Below are 20,070 nucleotides of genomic sequence, written 5' to 3' on the forward strand. Positions count from 1 at the left end.
TTTCAAGAAGGACCTACATGAATTGCTTGATCAAATTGTGGGGGTGGAGGAATTCGAGACAAGATGGGCAGAGTTGGTTACTGGGTATTCGCTCGGAGAGAATGATTTCCTAGCAAAGGCATATGAGAATAGGCACATGTGGGCGAAGCCGTATTTCACAAGCACATTCTGTGCTGGTATGACGAGCACCCAGCGGAGCGAGAGCGCGAACCATGTCCTCAAAACATACATCCCAAGGTGCCGGCAATGTTCATACCGAGCTCTAGAAATCTCTTGGAGCTGCAATGGGTTTGTGTGGTTATGATAAAAATTGTGGACTGGCCGTGAGGAGATGAATAAAGCACCGATGACTTACACCATGGTAGCGGATAGAAAATCCGACGGGAACCTAGCAGAAACTGCTACGGCCCCAAGAACGGCGGAAACGATGTCATCCGGCATGTTGAATTGCACAAATCATGTGTGTGTCGAAGTTAGCGTCTGAATCTGCCGCACGTGTGCACAAGCTGCTCATTGCTATTGGATGAAAATGAGAGAAAATGGGTAAATGGCTATTGAATTGCACAAATCATGTGTGTGTTTTGGGGGCCGACTCCTTTTTTCTTCTTACCATTCAAAACCTCGGCCTAATGGGCAACCATGGATTTTTTCACTTTGCTAGTTGAACGCTGAATAATAAAAACCAACCATACCATGGCAAGCTTGTTGTTTTGTAACGGACCATACCGTGACTCCGTTGTCAAATTGGTTCGGAATGTGTGTCTCATTTTGGTTGTCAGGTGCGTACGTGTTTTCCTTCCAGCGCATACGCCTTGGTATCCGAAATTTGGATGTACTTATTTTATTAAGTTCTTTACAAATGTGTCGTTGCCTAATCGACGGTACCTCGGAGGAGGGATCCTCATGAGGGGGAGAAGAAGTAGGGGCCATAGGGCGGAGTGCACACGGGACGGTGGTACGCGATTTACCCAGCTTCGGAACACCTGCACGATGACAGGGCCTACTGCTGCTTGTCTGGAATTATCTGGGCGCTTTCGCGTTGTTACAATGAGTTGTGGTTGTGCCTCTAAGGCTCCCAGGATCCGGCTTATAAAGGCGCACAGATCTAGGGTTTACATGGAGAGTCCTAGCCGGAATACAAGTTGCCTAACTACGGTACAATGTCTTGCCGTGTACGTCAAGGATCCGCCTTCCTCCAAATACGTGCTGGATCCGGATACTTCATGGGCTGTCACGGATCCGGCCTCCTTCGTTGGTCGGTTGAGATCCGGCTCCTCGTTCCTAGGCTGGACTTCATCCTTCACGATCAACAACAACTGGGCCGCCCGATGGGCCACATGCCTCACCACCAACCATGGGCCACCCGGGCTTGCCGGATCTAGGCCATACCGTTGATATACCCATAAAGTATACCCACAACAGTAGCCCCCGAAGTTCTCCGAGATTCATCATTCCTCCGACTTCATTCAGCTCGGATCCGAAGAGAATCTTGAAGAACTTCAAAACTTTTACTTGATTCCGGGTTCATTCACTCGAAAATCCTTCATCTTCAGACTGAGTATTGCAACGGAGATTCCGCTTTTCCCGCATACAACCTCCCTATTTCTCGCGCTAAATTTTCGCAGATGCAAATTTTTAGCCGGAACTTTTGGGAGTGCATGGTTAGGTTACCTCCACGTCGTTTTACCGCCCTTGACCTAAGACACGTGTCATCCATCGAACGGTGCGACCGTTCCGTTTCCACCATTGGATCTGAATCCCGAATCTCCACGAGTGGCCTATAAATACCCCACGGCTCGGTAATTCTTCATTCTTTCACCGCTCCTCACCACTTCATCTTCCTCCTCGCGCCACGCCGCCCGACGGATCTCAACTCCGGCGAACTTTGCCACAGTGAGCTTCGCACGCCGCCATCCCCAACCTCTCCTCGAACCAAGATTGCCACGGTTGATCAGGAAATCAACTCCGCCGCCGATTCGTGGTCATCGGAGGCTCGAAACCGCTAGCTCATCGACCTCTACTTCGCCGGAGCTTCGCCGGACTGTCGCGCCATTGCCGGTACGTGCACCGGTCTTGTAGAAGAAGAAGTAGTTGTAGTGTAGATTTTCCGGTTACTCAGCTTAGCTCGCATGGGTGCAGCCGGAAGCATGCCTCATGGTTCTCCTCACTGCACTGGTAGTTCTCCGAGTAGCCCGGATCCCAGTGCCGTGGAACCAATTTCCCCGGATCCCATTGCGTATCTACCACCATATGTTTCCGACGTTAGGCTTGCTCAACCATTCTCCGCCTCTTCCAGTACTTTACTAGGCCGGATCCCAACAGCCCAAGAGCTCGAAGAGGAGCTACAAGGCCAAGCTAGAATGGCAGCCAGGGTACAAGAGGTGGCAAACAAGAAAGCTTCCAAGGCCCGGAATCGTGAGGGGGTGCGGGGTCAATGGTGGCCATGCGAGACAACTGACGCGGAGCTCCGGGAGCTTCAAAACGAAGGCATGATCTCCGAGCATTGGAGTTTCACGCGCGACTCCGACATTCCCAACCCCGACGCGGACGAACGCGTCATGACAAAGGCGTGGGTCGAGCGCGGATTATCACTCCCTTGCTCGGAGTTCTACCTCTCCGTCCTCGACACGTACGGGCTCCAGCCCCACAATATCTGCCCCAACTCCTACCTCCTGCTCTCGAACTTCGCAACTCTTTGCGAGGGGCATCTCAGAATCTGACCCGACATCAAGCTATGGCAATTCTTTTTCCGAGTGAAGAAGGAGACAAAGGACAAGGCCATGCTGAACTGCGGGAGCATGACTTTTATGCTCCGACCTGGCCGTATGTATCCTCCTCACGACTCCCACGAATCCGTCCGGTACTGGAACGCCGGATGGTTTTATGTGAAGAACGCGTCAGTTCCGAACGTCCACGATGGACTCCCGCCCTTCAGCAACACGCCTCCGGAAGAATTGGCGTGCTGGAGCTTCATCCCCACGCTTGCCCAAACACCCATACTGGAGAAGGCCGCGCGGAGGATTTCCTGGTTAGTTCATGATGGACTGACCGGGGCCCAGCTCACTCTCAGCTGGTTTAGCCGGAGGATCCAGCCCCTGCGCTACAACGCACGCTTGATGTGTGCTTACACTGGGGCGGACGATCTCCTCCGAGTCACTCGCCACGATCTTCCGGCCGACTCCCTCAAGAGAAGGTTCAAGACGTTGGTGAAAATTCCTAGGGGCCAACAGGTCCCGGAACTGATCAAGGATATTAGCACACACGACAAATGTCCTCCGGTAAGAACTTAATCCCTTGCATTCCTTTGTCCTTTCACAATTTTCTAAGTGTTTAACTTGTTCTGCTCACCCTTTTCGCAGCTTGACTCTTTGGCGGAAGAAAACCTACGCACCATACTCCGAGTTCCTGTTAGCGGTGACTCGGTGGAAGAGGATCCGGAAGACCCTGAGGAGGAAGAAGAGCGAGTGCCCCGAAAGGCTGCTCCTCGACCTTCAAAGCGTTCCCGCGCCAAAGTCTCTGGCTCCGACGCCGGAGGCAGCGGTGAGGCTTCCGCCAAGAAACCCAAGGTAGTCAAACCACCTCCGCTTGACTCCAGGAAAGCGGAGCGCCAGCGCCTGAAGATGCTTTCGACAGCAGGGAGACCCTCACGTCCCATCATTCCGGGCGCAGCGTAAGCTTCCGAGTAACGTGCGTTGTTTATCTTGGTAAGCTGTGTTATGTATATTTTCCTTTTACTTGCTCACAGGAATCCGAACCCTACCACCGCGCGGACCAATGTTCAGGAGCATATCACTAAGTATATGCAGAAGAAATCTCCCGCCGTTGGTCCTTCGACGCCAGTTCCGCCAAGCGCTCCACAAGCCCCCCTGCAGCCTTCTCCTCCTCCCGCGGACCAGTCTCCGACTCCTGCCGCACCCACTCCACCGGAAGTAATTCCGGTTAGCAGCGACAGAGTGAGCGGAGATGGTTCCGGCGGCAAGGGTCCCATCAATGACGAAACTGAAGGACAAAAGCAGGGGGATGCAGAAGTTAATTCATCTGGCAAAGCTGAAGCCACCATTGGTGATATGGTCGTTTTCCCCAAAAAATTTGGAGATCCGGCTGATCTTACTTCCACCCCAAAAGCCTATGCCACGAAGTTTTTTAATAAACTAACGGAGGCAGAGAAGTGGGAGCTGGAGCAAGATTTGCTCAATGCTGTGCTGAACAATGCCTGGGACAAACCAGACGTTGAGACGTCGGAGATCCAGGACGCCAAGAAAAACATTGGCGCATTCTTCGACAAGCTTGTTTGCAAGCAAAAGGTAACTCCCCAGTAGCCCCCAAGTATTTAGGCGGAAACTTTATCAGTTAGCGTCTGAATACTTTTAGAGAACTTAGTCTGAAAGGAATGTTTGAAATGTCGTGGTAGCCCCCAAGCATGATGGCGGAAAAAATTTCCAGCGACAATGCTTTAGAAAGACTTGAACCATGATGGCGGAACTCACCCCATTTCTGACTGTGTTTGCAGGAACAAAAAGCCCTGCATTACGAGTTGCAAAAAAACATTGCGCTGCAGCGTCGTGTGACCATCAGCCAGGCGGAGAAAATCCAGCACTTTCAAGCGGAGAATGCGGCTCTGAAGAAACAACTTTCAGAAGCTCAAGGTTGGTTTCCGATCATCTGACGTTTGTGGATTATGTCCCGCACTTTCCGACTTTGATGCTTTATAAAACTATGAACAGGTGCCTCCTCTTCTCTCGCTGCAGCTTCCTCCGAGTTGGAGACTCTACGTGCTGCACACAAGAATCTCGTAGCAAAACTCGCAGTGGCAGAACAGAAACTTTCTGAGAAGAACTCGGAGCTTATCCGGAAAACTGGTGAGTTTGAGCTGAAAAGACAAACTGACAGCGACATAATCCAGAAGCAGCAAAAGGAAATTGGAGGTCTTCGCAAGTATATGGAAACAGCAGAGAGCTGCTGGGACCTGCTCAACTCTGACGTCATGGGTACGTCCTCGAAATTTGTACGACAGTATGTGTGCAACTTGTTGTATTTAACAAAATTTGCATCTTCCAGATCCACTCGGATATGACGAGGAACATCGGAGTCAGTTCCCGCGCGATGACCTGCTCAAGCTGGCCGGAGAAGACTGCAAGGATCTCATCTCCGCCTCCAGGAAAATCTGCCACAACCTCAACATTAAGAAGAGCCGAGTCTGCGATGTACGCAAGCTCATTAAGAGGATGGATTTGCTTCCGGAGCTGGTTGTGGACCTGCAATCCTCTTCAGCACGGGGTGCAGCTGCCATGTCCTTGGCTATGTGCTTAGCGCATAATCCGAGTTTAAGCCTGGACCTGGTGACTTCTGGCGTTCCTCCGGAATGTAATGTCAATGCGCTACTTGACGCGGTTAGCGGCTATGATACACGCATTGCGCGGAGGATCCGCCATGATGAATTTTATGAGAAGGTGGTTCTTCCTGCTGACGAACCTCTCGAAGCTGAGCATTTGGAGGATCGCGAAGCGGAAAACAGACCCGCCCAATCCGGAAGCCAATATACAGGGACAAGCTCAAAGGACCAAGGAGGCGCTGCTTCTCCGACTGCAGCTGAAGCGGAGGAGGATGAAGATGTCTCTTCGCCTGACAAGTACGCAGAGAAAGAAACTCCGACTGACGCAGAGGAAGCTGATGCCAACGTGGAAACTTCTCCGGCTAAGGAGAAGTAAAAACTTAGTCCTGCGGAAAAAACAATGCATCATTTTGGCCCCAGCGAGGGTTTGTAATATAACTTTAATTCTTAAGTATCTAGGGACGAAACAATTATGCATGGGCGGAAAACTTATCCTGCTATCCGTTAGAATTATTTGCATGTTTCATTTGTTAAAAGCAAGTGCTAGTTTGTTAATTTTCCGGCTTACTCGTTTGACCTTCCACGAGCCGGAAAACCTTTGGCCGGAAACGCTCGCCTGCGGTGACGAAACCTAATGGCGTCCGTCCATAACCGCGGAAACAAGCCCCCAGCCTAGGTGCCGGAAGTCGCTACCAGGAATCCACGAGTTCGCAACGAAAAAAAATTTCCACCAGAAAACTTAAGCTTACGTCCTAAAGGACGATTTTGAAAAAATCACAACTTTCATACACGCCTAGGCGGAAACATCCAGCTCTGCGGTTTTAGTTGGAAAAACATACACGATCTAAAATGAACAAGTAAAGGAGGTAAAAGACTCAAAGAGTGAACCATAAGCTTTATTTCATTGATCATGTATAACTATTACAGAGTTTGTAACTCGGAAAAAATATGCTAAGTGTAGAAAGGACGTAGCTGTGCGATGTTCCAAGGGCGGTCTGTTTCGTCGTAGATGTCATCCGGATCCTCACGCTTGCGTTTCCGGTGCCAATTAGCAGGTCTATCCTTCAGCTCGCGGAAATCAACAAGGTAGTACGACCCGTTATGAAGCACTTTGCTAACGACGAAGGGTCCTTCCCATGGAGATTGCAGCTTATGGTCTTTCACCTGTCGAAGGCGGAGGACCAGGTCTCCTGCCATGAAGGAGCGATTCTGAACTCGACGACTGTGATAGCGTCGGAGCTTCTGCTGGTAGATGGCGGAGCGCTGGTCAGCTAAGTTCCGAGCTTCCTCGATCAGGTCCACAGATAGCTGTCTGGCCTCGTCAGCTGTTTCTTCATTGTAGGCGGAAACTCGCGGTGAATCGTGGATGATGTCGGAGGGAAGTACGGCTTCGGATCCGTATACCAGGAAAAATGGGGTAAACCCTGTTGATCTGTTAGGGGTAGTTCGTAAACTCCACAAAACAGCTTTCAACTCATCAGCCCAAGCTCCAGCTGCTCATCGCAGCGGTTCTTCAAGGCGTGGTTTAATTCCTGATAATATTAGGCAGTTAGCCCTTTCAACCTGACCGTTGGATTGTGGGTGAGCCACAGATGCAAGGTCCAATCGAATCCCTACTGTCTCACAATAATCCCTCAACTCTTCTTGAGCGAAGTTTGTGCCATTATCTGTGATTATGCTGTGTGGGATGCCGAATCTCATCACGAGGCTGCAGACAAATTTTAGTGCCGTAGCACCATCGGCTTTCCTCACTGGCTTTGCCTCGATCCACTTGCTGAATTTGTCAACAGCGACCAGAAGGTATTCAAAACCACACTACTGCAGAAACCCTCACTAGTGACAGGCACATTTTGCTCATCAGTGACAGACAATGTGGCTGTCACTAGTGTGTTGTCACTGGTACTGCCTGTCACTAGTGATGGGAAGAATGCCTGTCACTGGTGGGTGAACTAATGACAGGCAGAAAAAATGCATGTCACTAGCATGATGAAAGGCCACGGCCATGTTGGGTTCTCTAGTGACTAGTCCATTATTCTGCCTATCACCGGTAATTAATTTCGGTATTAAAAAATATATTTTTACGAATATGCAGTAACAAGCAGGTACAAGGTACAATATAGCATTTCATAGGCAAAATCTCATATTAAATTCAAGAAAAGGAGAATACAAAGTGTATCTCAGGAAACAAGTCACTCCAAAGCTAAGATTGAAGATCAGTTACAGAAAATTTGAAACTAAGAGGGAAGAACTATACAGCAACTACAAGCGACCCAAAAGAAACCAAATACCCGATACTTCCACATTTTCCACTCGGTGAACCAAAAGATACCAACATCCCAGCACTTCCACATCCTCTACTCACTTTATCTAGCTTGAGCACCATCGGTCCCAGCCTTGCCTTCTACAGAAGAACTCGCAAAGCTTTGCCGCATAGCTCTGCATGCTTCATCACCTTAGTTTCTGTAAATCTGCCCAGGAAAAAAAAAGCGGCGCAGTCATATTTGAAATACCTGATGTTATTAGGGGCACCGTATGTACAAGCTAGAATATATGAATGAATGAAGAAGGTCAATTTCCTGAAAAAAATGCAGAGCAATCAAAATTTGAAATCAAAAGGGAAATATCGGACACACCTGAAGCATAGAGAACATAAAGGACCATAGCTAGTATACGATTTCAGACTGTCAATTTTGCACTAATCGTATTGCGATAATGACCATTAGCCATTTAGACTCAATAAGAGAAAACTTAGACCAAAGCTAGACAGAGAACTAGCTAGATATAATCTGCCAATAGGGCGTGTCATTGGCATGTCATTGAGCAACAAGACCTATTTATCTCTTCTATGTGTTCTTTTACAGAGAATTAATACGATTGCTAATCTAGAATTGTTCTACATGCAAATAGTAATGCCTACCTCTCCGGTGAGCATGCATGCTTGATCAATTGGGTTGCAGCCGCCTTTGTTTCCTAGTCTTGCAGGAACTTTTCTCCTTCAATGCCTGTTCTTGTGACTTGGTTTCTTCTGCGGTACCTTCTTCAGTTTCAGAAGCAGGAGGTGAATCGGAACCATCAGCAGATGAGTCGTAGCTGTCCGAAGATTCTTCCATTCCTACAAACAGTTCTATGTGTGAGGAAGAAAATAAAATACACAAGAACGTATCAGAGAAAGCATTAATCAGAGCAAGTATATTGCTAAGACATAACTACATGTCAAATAATCTATACCAATATAAAAAGAATGAGCGGGAGCAGATCCAATACATCTTAGCCATACAACATGGGATTTGTCCATACTTATCGCTAAAACTGTGTCAATCGCAGCTAACATCTTTCCCATTCACAACATATTGTCTATTGCCTTTTGGTTTTATGTTTACAACTGTCCAGATCATTCTTTCAGTTTTTTTTCAAGGTTTTTAATTACCTCTGTGAATAATCAAGTTATGGAACCTCTGAATAAGCCCAATTGAAACGATGCCAAAAAAGTAGTAGGGACTGCTGGAAAAGAATGTAACCAGGAGGGCTGCCAGGTCACAGTTCTCCAACTACATTAACGTGTGGAAGACAACGGGCTAATGTACTTGGTTTCTGCTGCAAATTCGGTTCTGTAGTCATTTATCTGACAATAGCTGTCTATCAAATTCAGACTTATATAATCTCATCCTTATATAATCATCTCTGATTCCTGGTGGTAGGTCAATTCATTCTTTTGAATATGTTTCCAAAGATTTTACTTACCTTGTAACAAAAAATAGAGATAGCCTAGCAAGCTTCATATCAGAGATAGTTGTGCCTAACTTCTATTTATTTCCCAGTAATTTTGGGAGATTGAAATTGATGCTCACAAATTTGAAACAAAAAGGAGATGCCATGGACAGAAAGAGAAAACGCATCTGCATACTGGAACACTACAGCCACCTAGAGAGGAATGTAGGAGATGGAGTAATATTGCATGGATCTCATTGCACCGATTCATACAAGTTCTGAATGACCAAAAAAAAAAGTAACCTTGGCTTTCTCACATAATTGTAGCTGGCTTGTATGAGTTTTCTCTACTTTCATATGACAGTATGAGGTACTTCATATTTTTGTATTGCAGGCATGAACCACACATTCGGATACACTTTTACCAAAAGATGACTACTGGAAATATTTACTTCGTGCTAATACGGAATGTTAAATAGAGCTAAGCCACAAGCTTACCGAAGATAATTTTGTGAGAACGATGTGCAAAGAGAAGGTTTCTTCAGATATGTTCTATGGCCTGTAAGCTTGTACATGTCAAACCTGGAGATTATTTGCATGTAGAGGATCACCCGATAAATGATGAATGTTGTGCTAGAGACATATTAGAACATCAGTATCTAGATTACAGCTGATTAAAAGAAATAACATTTGCATTTCAGACTGCAAACTGGGAAGCAATATATTGTGCCAAATTGGGAAGCGCATATTCAGGTACCTTAGCTGTAGTTCGGCTTCGAGGAGCACTGGACGACACCGGACAGAAGGTGCACGGCGGCGTTCTTGCGTCGGGTGGACATGCGGTGCGGCGTTGGGGACGAAGGGAAATGGCGTGGCGTTGGGACGCAGGGAAATGGCACGGCTTTGGGATGCACGGCGGCGTCCTTGCGTCGGGCGGCAGCGCGGCGTCCTAGGGCGGAGGCGTTGGAGGGGCTGGCGGCGCGGCGTACTAGGGGGCAGCGTTGCGGATGCAGGGCCGCGTGTTGGTTTCGGCGAAGCTCGCGTCCGGGGAGGGCGCGTCCTGGCGTCCGGCGGCGGCGTTGGAGGGTTTGGCGGCGTCCGGCGGCGTTGGAGGGGCTGGCGGCGTCCGGCGGCGGCGGTTGGAGGATCTGGCGGAGTTCGAGGGAGCAGGGCGGCGGATGGTTAGGGGATTATAAGAACTGGTTCGGTTTATTGACCGGCTGAGTCGCCCCTGATTACAGCGATGCGTTTTTGACTAGGCAACGATTTCGCGGTAGTACGTTTTCGGCCGGACGCGTGCGCGGCGCTGTTCGTGGCAGCTGTATCGATTGCCGAACGGTGTAATGCCCAGGGAGAGATGGCGTGCGGGAAAGGCCGGACAGGGGGAAATACCAGCGCAACAAGACTAGTGACAGCCTCTTTTACAAGCCAGTCACTAGCTAAATTTTTTTTACCCCAGACGGCTTCGAAAAAATGACCAGCGACACTCCTTTTATGTGCCTGTCACTAGTATAGTTAATAGTGACAGGCATAATTTTGCCTGTCACTAATCACCTGGCGGCTATAAGCCTTTTTGCAGTAGTGCCGCCAGGAGATGATCTTTTTAACTTACCAACCATATCGAGCCCCCAGACCGCAAATGGCCAGGTGATAGGTATGGTCTTCAGCTCTTGGGCTGGAGCGTTTGGTTGAGTAGCGTAGTACTGACAACCTCGGCAGGTCTTGACTATTTTGTCAGCATCTTCTTTAGCTGTGAGCCAGAAAAAACCTAGCCGAAAAGCTTTTGCAACGAGTGACCTGGGGGCGGCATGATGCCCGCAGTCCCCTGCGTGGATCTCTCTAAGGATTTCAATGCCATCTTGATTGGAGACGCATTTGAGAAATACCCCTGTTGCACTTCTTTTGTAGAGCTGTCCATCAACAATTGTGTAGGATCTTGCTCGTCTGATGATCTGTCGCGCAAGGACCTCGTCCTCTGGCAACTTCTGATCGATGAGGTAGTCCAGGAAAGGCTGGGTCCAAGCCGGAATGATAACCATCACTTCCTTTGCCGGAGATACTGCCACCTCTGGGTTTTCCGGGTTAGCTCCCTTAACTGAGGGTATCCGTAGGTGCTCTAGGAAAATACCAGGCGGAATTTGCTTCCTGCCGGATCCGAGCTTGGATAGCATGTCTGCCGCTGTGTTATCATCTCTCCTGACGTACTTGACTTCGTATCCGAGGAAGCACTTGGCAATCTCATCAACTTCGTCTCTGTAGGCCGCCATGACGGAGTTTCTGGCATTCCAGGTTCCGGCTACTTGTTGTGCCACCAGGTCGGAATCTCCACAGCATATAATGTGCTTGATCCCGATTTCCTTGGCGATGCGCAGACCGTGTAGTAGAGCCTCGTATTCCGCCATGTTGTTTGTAGCTTCGAAGTGGATCTGCAGAACATACTGCAGTTCTTCTCCGGTAGGGGACTTCAGGGTGACTCCGGCTCCTGAGCCTTGATGCTGCTTGGATCCATCGAAGTGCATGACCCATGTTTCTGGTTCCGGCTCCAGACTTGCATCCGGAGCTTCTGTCCAATCTGCGACGAAATCTTCCAAGACTTGGGATTTAACCGCAGTCCTAGGCTTGTAAGCGATGTCGAAGGCGGATAATTCGATGCCCCATTTAGCCGTATGTCCTGTTGCGTCAGCGTTGTTGAGAATTGTTGACAGCGGAGCCTTGCTCACAACTGTTACTGGGTGCTCTTGGAAGTAATGTCTCAGCTTCCGGCTGCCTAGGAACACGCCATAAGCTAGCTTCTGAAAGTGAGGATATCTTTGCTTTGACTCCATCAGTACCTCGCTAATGTAATAGACAGGTCTTTGGACGTCATATTCATGACCTTCTTCCTTTCGCTCCACCACGATGACGAGGCTGATCACTTTGTTGGTAGCTGCCAGATAAAGGAGCATTGGCTCTGACTCTGCTGGGGCTGCCAAGATAGGTGGGGAGGTGAGTATTTCCTTCAACCCCCGAAGAGCTGCGTCGGCTGCGTCGTCCCAGACGAATTTGTCTGTTTTCTTCAGCAGCTTGTACAAAGGTAGCGCCTTCTCGCCAAGACGGCTAACAAACCTACTGATTGCTGCGACGCAACCAGTTAGTCGTTGCACATCTTTAAGACAAGTTGGCCGTTTGATACACAGGATTGCCTTGATTTTTTCCGGGTTAACCTCAATGCCTCTGTGAGAGACTATGAAGCCAAGGAGTTTTCCGGCTGGCACGCCAAAGACGCACTTTAGCGGATTCAACATCATCTTGTACCGACGGAGATTCTCAAAGGTTTCTGTTAGATCGCTGATCAAGTCGGATCCTTTCCGGGTCATGACCGCGATATCGTCGACGTAGGCGTGTACGTTCCGGCCAATCTGGTCCTTCAAGCACCGCTGCATCGTACGTTGGTAGGTGGCACCTGCGTTTTTCAAGCCAAAGGGCATAGTAACATAGCAGTAAGTGCCAAATGGGGTGATGAATGAGGTCGCCTCTTGGTCAGACTCCTTCATCCGGATCTGGTGATACCCGGAATACGCATCAAGAAAACATAGAAGTTCCACCCCTGCCGTCGAATCAATGACTTGGTCAATGCGCGGCAGGGGAAACGGATCTTTCGGGCAATGTTTGTTCACGCCAGAGTAATCGATGCACATTCTTAGTATTTCAGAATTCTTTTTGGGTACAAGGACGGGATTTGCGACCCAATCAGTGTGGATTACTTCTCTTACAAAACCTGTCTCTAGTAACTTTGCTAATTCCATTCCTATGGCGCGGCGCTTCTTATCTCCAAAGCGTCGCATAGCTTGCTTCACCGGTTTAGCCCCAGGATTTATGTTGAGGTAGTGCTCGGCGAGTTCCCTAGGTACTCCGGACATGTCAAAAGGTTGCCATGCGAAGATATCCATGTTAGCGCGGAGGAACTCGACGAGCGCGTCTTCCTATTTGGGGTCCATGTTGGCTCCGACTGAAACCTGCTTGGAAGGGTCGCCTTTGATGAGGTCGTGCTTCTTGGTTTCTATCGCGGCCTTGAAGGAGGTTTTCTGTTCGGAGATCTGCTTCTTGGTGGTCTGCATCTCAGTCGGATCCACCGCGGCTCTGTAGCCTTTCAGCTCCTCTCCAGATATCACAGACTCTGCGAAGGCGGCTTCGCCTAACTCGCACTCATGAGCCTTTTTGTAGTCTCCGGATACGGTAATCATACCCTTAGGACCCGGAATCTTGAGCTTGTTGTAGATGTAGCATGCTCTCGCGTGGAACTTGTGGTAGGTGGGCCTGCCGAAGATGACGTGGTAGGAGCTCTTGAAGGGCACAACTTCAAACGTGATCTTTTCTTCACGGAAATTATGAACATCGCCAAAAGCCACGGAAAGTGTGATGCTGCCGAGGGAATTCGCCTTCTTACCCGGAACTACGCCATGAAACTCAGTGTTGCTGTGTTTGAGCTGTTCCTTGGTGAGGTTCATCCGCTCTAGAGTCTCCAGGTACATGATGTTCAAGCTGGCTCCACCATCCATGAGGCACTTGGAGAAGTCATACCCGTCTATGCGGGGACTTACAACCAAGGCGTAGCATTCTTTTGGCACGACGGCAGGGTGATCCTCCCTGTCAAATGTGCACGGGACTTCCGACCACCTGACATACTGCGGCACAGCCGGAACTGTGGCGTTCAGGATCCGGGTAGCTGACTTGGTAGCGCGGACTGTTGGGGTTCCGAGGAAAGTGTGGTAAGCCCCCACGCTCTTTTTCTCGAATGGGTTGGATTTACCTGCGGGCCCTGCCTTGGGGTCCGGCGAGTTGTCATCCTCATCCATCGCCTCGGAACTATCTTCCTCTTTGTCCTTGTTCTTGCCCTTGCCTCCTTTGCCGCGTGGGCGGTGCTTCCGGGCTCGCTTGTAACCTGCTTCCGGGTCAGATTTTAGATCGTTGACCCACTTGCAGTTGCGATTGGTGTGAGTGGACTTCCCTGTAGCCGGATCCAGGTGGGCCAGGCAGGGCATGTCTCTGTACTCTTCATAGGTTTGGGGAGCGCGGGTTCCGGCTGCGGTGACTTCGTCACGCTGCTGGCCCCTGCCGGCTCCGCCTCCGCGGCCGCGTCCTCTTCCGCCTCCTTGACCTCCGCGTTGGAACGCCATGGCGACCATCTCGGATCCGCCGCTCTTCTGGTCATCAGGGGGATTTTTTCGCTTGCTGCCGCTACTGTTACCGTTGTCACGGTTCTTTTTCTGCTGGTGCAGGGGGATTGCTGTGGCTGCTAGATCTCCACCAGCGTTGTCATCGGCGGCAGTATGATCACTGGCAATGGATATCATATCATCCAGGGTCAGTTTATTTGCGTTAGCTAAGCATGTGAGCTTGTGCCGCAGCAACCCTCCTCGCTGCAATCCTCCTATAAAGGCGTGCATAGTCGTGGTGTGATCGACGTTCTCACACTCGTTCCTGCATGCTAGCCATCGGGTGAGGAAGTTTCTTGATGTTTCTCCCTTCTTCTGGATACATGCCTGTAAGTCGCTTATCGTGGCTGGTCTTTTGTAGGTGCCCCTGAAGTGCTTTTCGAAGGCGTTCTTCAGGTCGAACCAGCAAAAGATGGAGTTCCTTTCGAGGTCGCTGAGCCAGATCCGGGCTGGACCTACAAGGTACAACTGAAGCATGCGGCATGCGATATTAGGGGTTCCTCCGGCGAAGGTTACAGCATTGTAGTAATCCTCAACCCAGGTGTCCGGCCTTTTGGTACCATCATATGTCTTCAGGTTTCCGGGTAGCTTGAGGTTCATCCTTGGCATTGGTTCCTCTCGGATCATCCTGCCGAAGCACTTTGGGCCAATGTAGTCAGATCTGTACTCATTGAGGCGTTCTCGGGCGTCGCGTGGGCCACCGCCTGGGGTTTTTGAGCGGGAGTGGGATCTTCGGCCACCGCCTCCGCCTCCGCCGCTGGGTGGCGGTGAAGGGGACTTGCGAGGGGGCCTGTAAGATTTTTTGCTTCCGCCGTCTGAATCCCGGCGGTCTTCCCGAGGCTCGCTCCGACTTCGGTGGCTACCTTCACCTTGGTGATAGTTTCCTCCGTCGTTCCGGCTCCTGCGAGGCTCTGGCTCACGTTCCGCGTTCCGGTTCCTCCTGGGCTCCTGCTCGCGATCATTGTTCCGGCCCCTTCTGGGCTCGGGCTCATGATCGTTGTGCTGGTTCCGACGTGGTTCCTGAAGGAGATATGCCCTAGAGGCAATAATAAAGTGGTTATTATTTATATCTTTATGTTTATGATAAATGTTTATATATCATGCTAGAATTGTATTAACCCAAACATTAGTACATGTGTGATATGTAGACAAACAAGAAGTCTCTAGTATGCCTCTTAAACTAGCTTGTTGATTAATGGATGATTAGTTTCATAATCATGAACATTGGATGTTATTAATAACAAGGTTATGTCATTGTATGAATGATATAATAGACACACCCAATTAAGCGTAGCATAAGATCTCGTCATTAAGTTATTTGCTATAAGCTTTCGATACATAGTTACCTAGTCCTTATGACCATGAGATCATGTAAATCACTTATACCGGAAAGGTACTTTGATTACACCAAACACCACTGCGTAAATGGGTGGCTATAAAGGTGGGATTAAGTATCCGGAAAGTATGAGTTGAGGCATATGGATCAACAGTGGGATTTGTCCATCCCGATGACGGATAGATATACTCTGGGCCCTCTCGGTGGAATGTCGTCTAAATGTCTTGCAAGCATATGAATGAGTTCATAAGAGACCACATATCACGGTACGAGTAAAGAGTACTTGTCAGGAGACGAGGTTGAACAAGGTATAGAGTGATACCGAAGATCAAACCTCGGACAAGTAAAATATCGCGAGACAAAGGGAATTGGTAATGTATGTGAATGGTTCATTCGATCACTAATGTCATCGTTGAATATGTGGGAGCCATTATGGATCTCCAGATCCCGCTATTGGTTATTGGTCGGAGTGAGTACTCAACCATGTCCGCATAGTTCATGAACCGTAGGGTGACACACTTAAAGTTGGATGTTGAAATGGTAGTACTTGAATATGGAATGGAGTTCGAATATTTGTTCGGAGTCCCGGATGAGATCCCGGACATCACGAGGAGTTCCGGAATGGTCCGGAGAATAAGATTCATATATAGGATGTCATTTTATGTGAATTAAAATGTCGCGGAAGGTTCTATGGAAGGTTCTAGAAGGTTCTAGAAAAGTCCGGAAGAAACCACCAAGGAAGGTGGAGTCCACATGGGACTCCACCTCCATGGCCGGCCAACCCTAGTGGGGGAGGAGTCCCAAGTGGACTCCCCCTTAGGGGGCCGGCCACCCCCCCATATGGGAGGTGGAAACCCCACTTTTGGTGGGAGTCCTAGATGGGCTAGGTTTCCCCCTCTTATGGAAGGTTTTTGGTTCGGGTCTTATTCGAAGACTTGGACACCAACCCTTGGGGATCCACCTATATAATGAGGGGCCAAGGGAGGGGGCCGGCCACCCCAAGACCACAAGCTGGCCGCCCCATTGAAGTGGCCGGCCACCCCCTCCCAAACCCTAGCCGCCCCCCTCTCCTCCATATCTCCCGCGTAGCTTAGCGAAGCTCCGCCGGACTTCTTCACCGCCACCGACACCACGCCGTCGTGCTGTCGGATTCAAGAGGAGCTACTACTTCCGCTGCCCGCTGGAATGGGGAGGTGGACATCGTCTTCATCAACAACCGAACGTGTGACCGAGTACGGAGGTGCTGCCCGTTCGTGGCGCCGGAACCGATCATGATCAAGATCTTCTACGCGCTTTTGCAAGCGGCAAGTGATCGTCTACCGCAGCAACAAGAGCCTCCTCTTGTAGGCTTTGGAATCTCTTCAAGGGTGAGACTCGATACCCCCTCGTTGCTACCGTCTTCTAGATTGCATCTTGGCTTGGATTGTGTGTTCGCGGTAGGAAAATTTTTGTTTTCTATGCAACGTTATCCTACAGTGGTATCAGAGCCAGGTCTATGCATAGATGGTTGCACGAGTAGAACACAATGGTTTGTGGGCGTTGATGCTCTTGTTATCTTTAGTTTGAGTACTTTGCATCTTTGTGGCATAGTGGGATGAAGCGGCTCGGACTAACTTTACATGACCGCGTTCATGAGACTTGTTCCTCGTTCGACATGCAACTTGTATTGCATAAGAGGCTTTGCGGGTGTCTGTCTCTCCTACTATAGTGAAGATTCAATTTACTCTTCTATCAAAAACATTAGTATCAACGTTGTGGTTCATGTTCGTAGGTAGATTAGATCACTCTCGAAAACCCTAAACCACGTAAAATATGCAAACCAAATTAGAGACGTCTAACTTGTTTTTGCAGGGTTTGGTGATGTGATATGGCCATAATATGATGATGAATATGTATGAGATGATCATTATTGTATTGTGGCAACCGGCAGGAGCCTTATGGTTGTCTTTAAATTTCATGTTGAGTAGTATTTCAAAGTAGTTGTAATAGTTGCTACATGGAGGACAATCATGAAGACGGCGCCATTGACCTTGACGCTACGCCGACGATGATGGAGATCATGCCCAAAGATGATGGAGATCATGTCCGTGCTTTGGAGATGAAGATCAAAGGCGCAAAGACAAAAGGGCCATATCATATCACATATGAACTGCATGTGATGTTAATCCTTTTATGCATCTTATTTTGCTTAGATCGCGACGGTAGCATTATAAGATGATCCCTCACTAAAATCTCAAGATAATAAAGTGTTCATCCTTAGTAGCACCGTTACCAAGTCTTGTCGTTTCGAAGCATCTCGTGATGATCGGGTGTGATAGATTCAATAAGTACATACAACGGGTGCAAGACAGTTTTGCACATGCGGATACTAAGGTGGCCTTGACGAGCCTAGCATGTACAGACATGGTCTCGGAACACGTGATACCGAAAGGTAGAGCATGAATCATATGGTTGATATGATGAACACTTTGAGTGTTCGCCATTGAAATCACACCTTTTCTCGTGATGATCGGGTTTAGGTGCGGTGGATTTGGTTCGTGTGATCACTAAGACAATGCGAGGGATATTGTTTTGAGTGGGAGTTCACTTAGGTTTTTAATTATGTTGAATTAAAATTTGAACTCAATTTGTCATAAACTTAGTCTAAACTATTGCAAATATATGTTGTAGAGATGGCGTCCCCAATCAATTTTAATCAGTTCCTAGAGAAAGAGAAACTTAAGAGCAACGGTAGCAACTTCACCGATCGGTTCCGTCATGTGAGGATCTTCCTCTCTGGCGGAAATCTGCAATTTGTGCTTGATGCACCGCTAGGTGACCCTCCTGCAGAAGATGAAACCGATGAAGTAAAAGCTGTTTACGCAACTCGGAAAACTCGGTACTCTCAAGTTCAGTGTGCCATCCTGTGCAGTCTGGAATCCGATCTTCAAAAACGTTTTGAGCACCATGATCCTCATGAGTTGATGAATGAGCTGAAAGCTATATTCGAGACTCATGCGGCCGTGGAATGCTATGAAGCATCGAAACATTTCTTGTTGTATGATGGAAGAAGGCAGCTCCGTTAGTGAGCACATGCTCGCCATGACCGGGCATGCGAAGAAACTCAGTGACTTGGGAATAGTGATTCCTAACAGACTGGGGATTAATCGTGTCCTTCAATCACTGCCACCAAGTTACAAGAACTTTGTGATGAACTACAATATGCAGAACATGAACAAGGAGTTACCTGAACTCTTTGGCATGCTAAAAGCTGCTGAGATTGAGATCAAGAAAGAGCACCAAGTGTTGATGGTCAACAAGACCACCAGTTTCAAGAAACAGGGCAAGTCTAAGGGAAAATTCAAGAAGGGTGGCAAGAAAGCTGCCACGCCTCCTATGAAACCTAAGAACGGCCCTAAGCCTGATGCTGAGTGCTATTACTGGAAGGAGAAGGGACACTGGAAGCGTAATTGCTCCAAGTATCTGGCTGATCTGAAGAGCGGCCTTGTCAAGAAGAAGAAAGAAGGTATATCTGATATACATGTTATAGATGTTCATTTCACTGGTTCTCGTTCTAGTACCTGGGTATTTGATACTGGTTCGGTTGCTCATATTTGTAACTCGAAACAGGAACTAAAGAATAAACGACAACTGCTGAAGGATGAAGTGACGATGCGCGTTGGAAACGGATCCAAGGTCAATGTGATCGCAGTCGGCACACTTCCTCTACATCTACCTTCGGGATTAGTTTTAAGCCTAAATAATTGCTATTATGTACCTGCGTTGAGCATGAACATTATATCTGGATCTTGTTTAATGCAAGACGGTTATTCATTCAAGTCTGAGAATAATGGTTGTTCTATTTTTATGAATAATATCTTTTATGGTCGAGCACCACAAAAGAATGGCTTATTTCTGTTAGATCTCGATAGTAGTGATACGCATATACATAACATTGATGCTAAGCGAATTAAACTGAATGATAATTCTACTTATATGTGGCAACCTTTATCGTCTTGGTCATATTGGAGTGAAACGCATGAAGAAACTCCATACTGATGGATTACTTGAATCACTTGACTTTGAGTCACTTGATAGATGCGAAGCATGTCTAATGGGAAAAATGACAAAGACTCCATTTTCTGGTATGATGGAACGAGCTACTGACTTATTGGAAATCATACATACCGATGTGTGCGGACCAATGAGCGTAGCATCGCGCGGTGGTTATCGTTATGTTCTAACCTTCACAGATGATCTGAGTAGATATGGGTATATCTATTTCATGAAACATAAATCCGAAACTTTCGAGAAGTTTAAGGAATTTCAAAGTGAAGTAGAAAATCAACGTAACAAGAAGATTAAAATTTCTACGATCTGATCGTGGAGGTGAATATCTGAGTTATGAGTTTGGCATGCATTTAAAGAAATGCGGAATACTTTCACAATTGACACCGCCGGGAACACCTCAACGTAACGGTGTGTCCGAACGTCGTAATCGAACTCTCTTAGATATGGTT

The sequence above is a fragment of the Lolium perenne genome, chromosome 1, assembly GCF_019359855.2.
Source record: "Lolium perenne isolate Kyuss_39 chromosome 1, Kyuss_2.0, whole genome shotgun sequence".
NCBI lineage: Eukaryota > Viridiplantae > Streptophyta > Magnoliopsida > Poales > Poaceae > Lolium > Lolium perenne.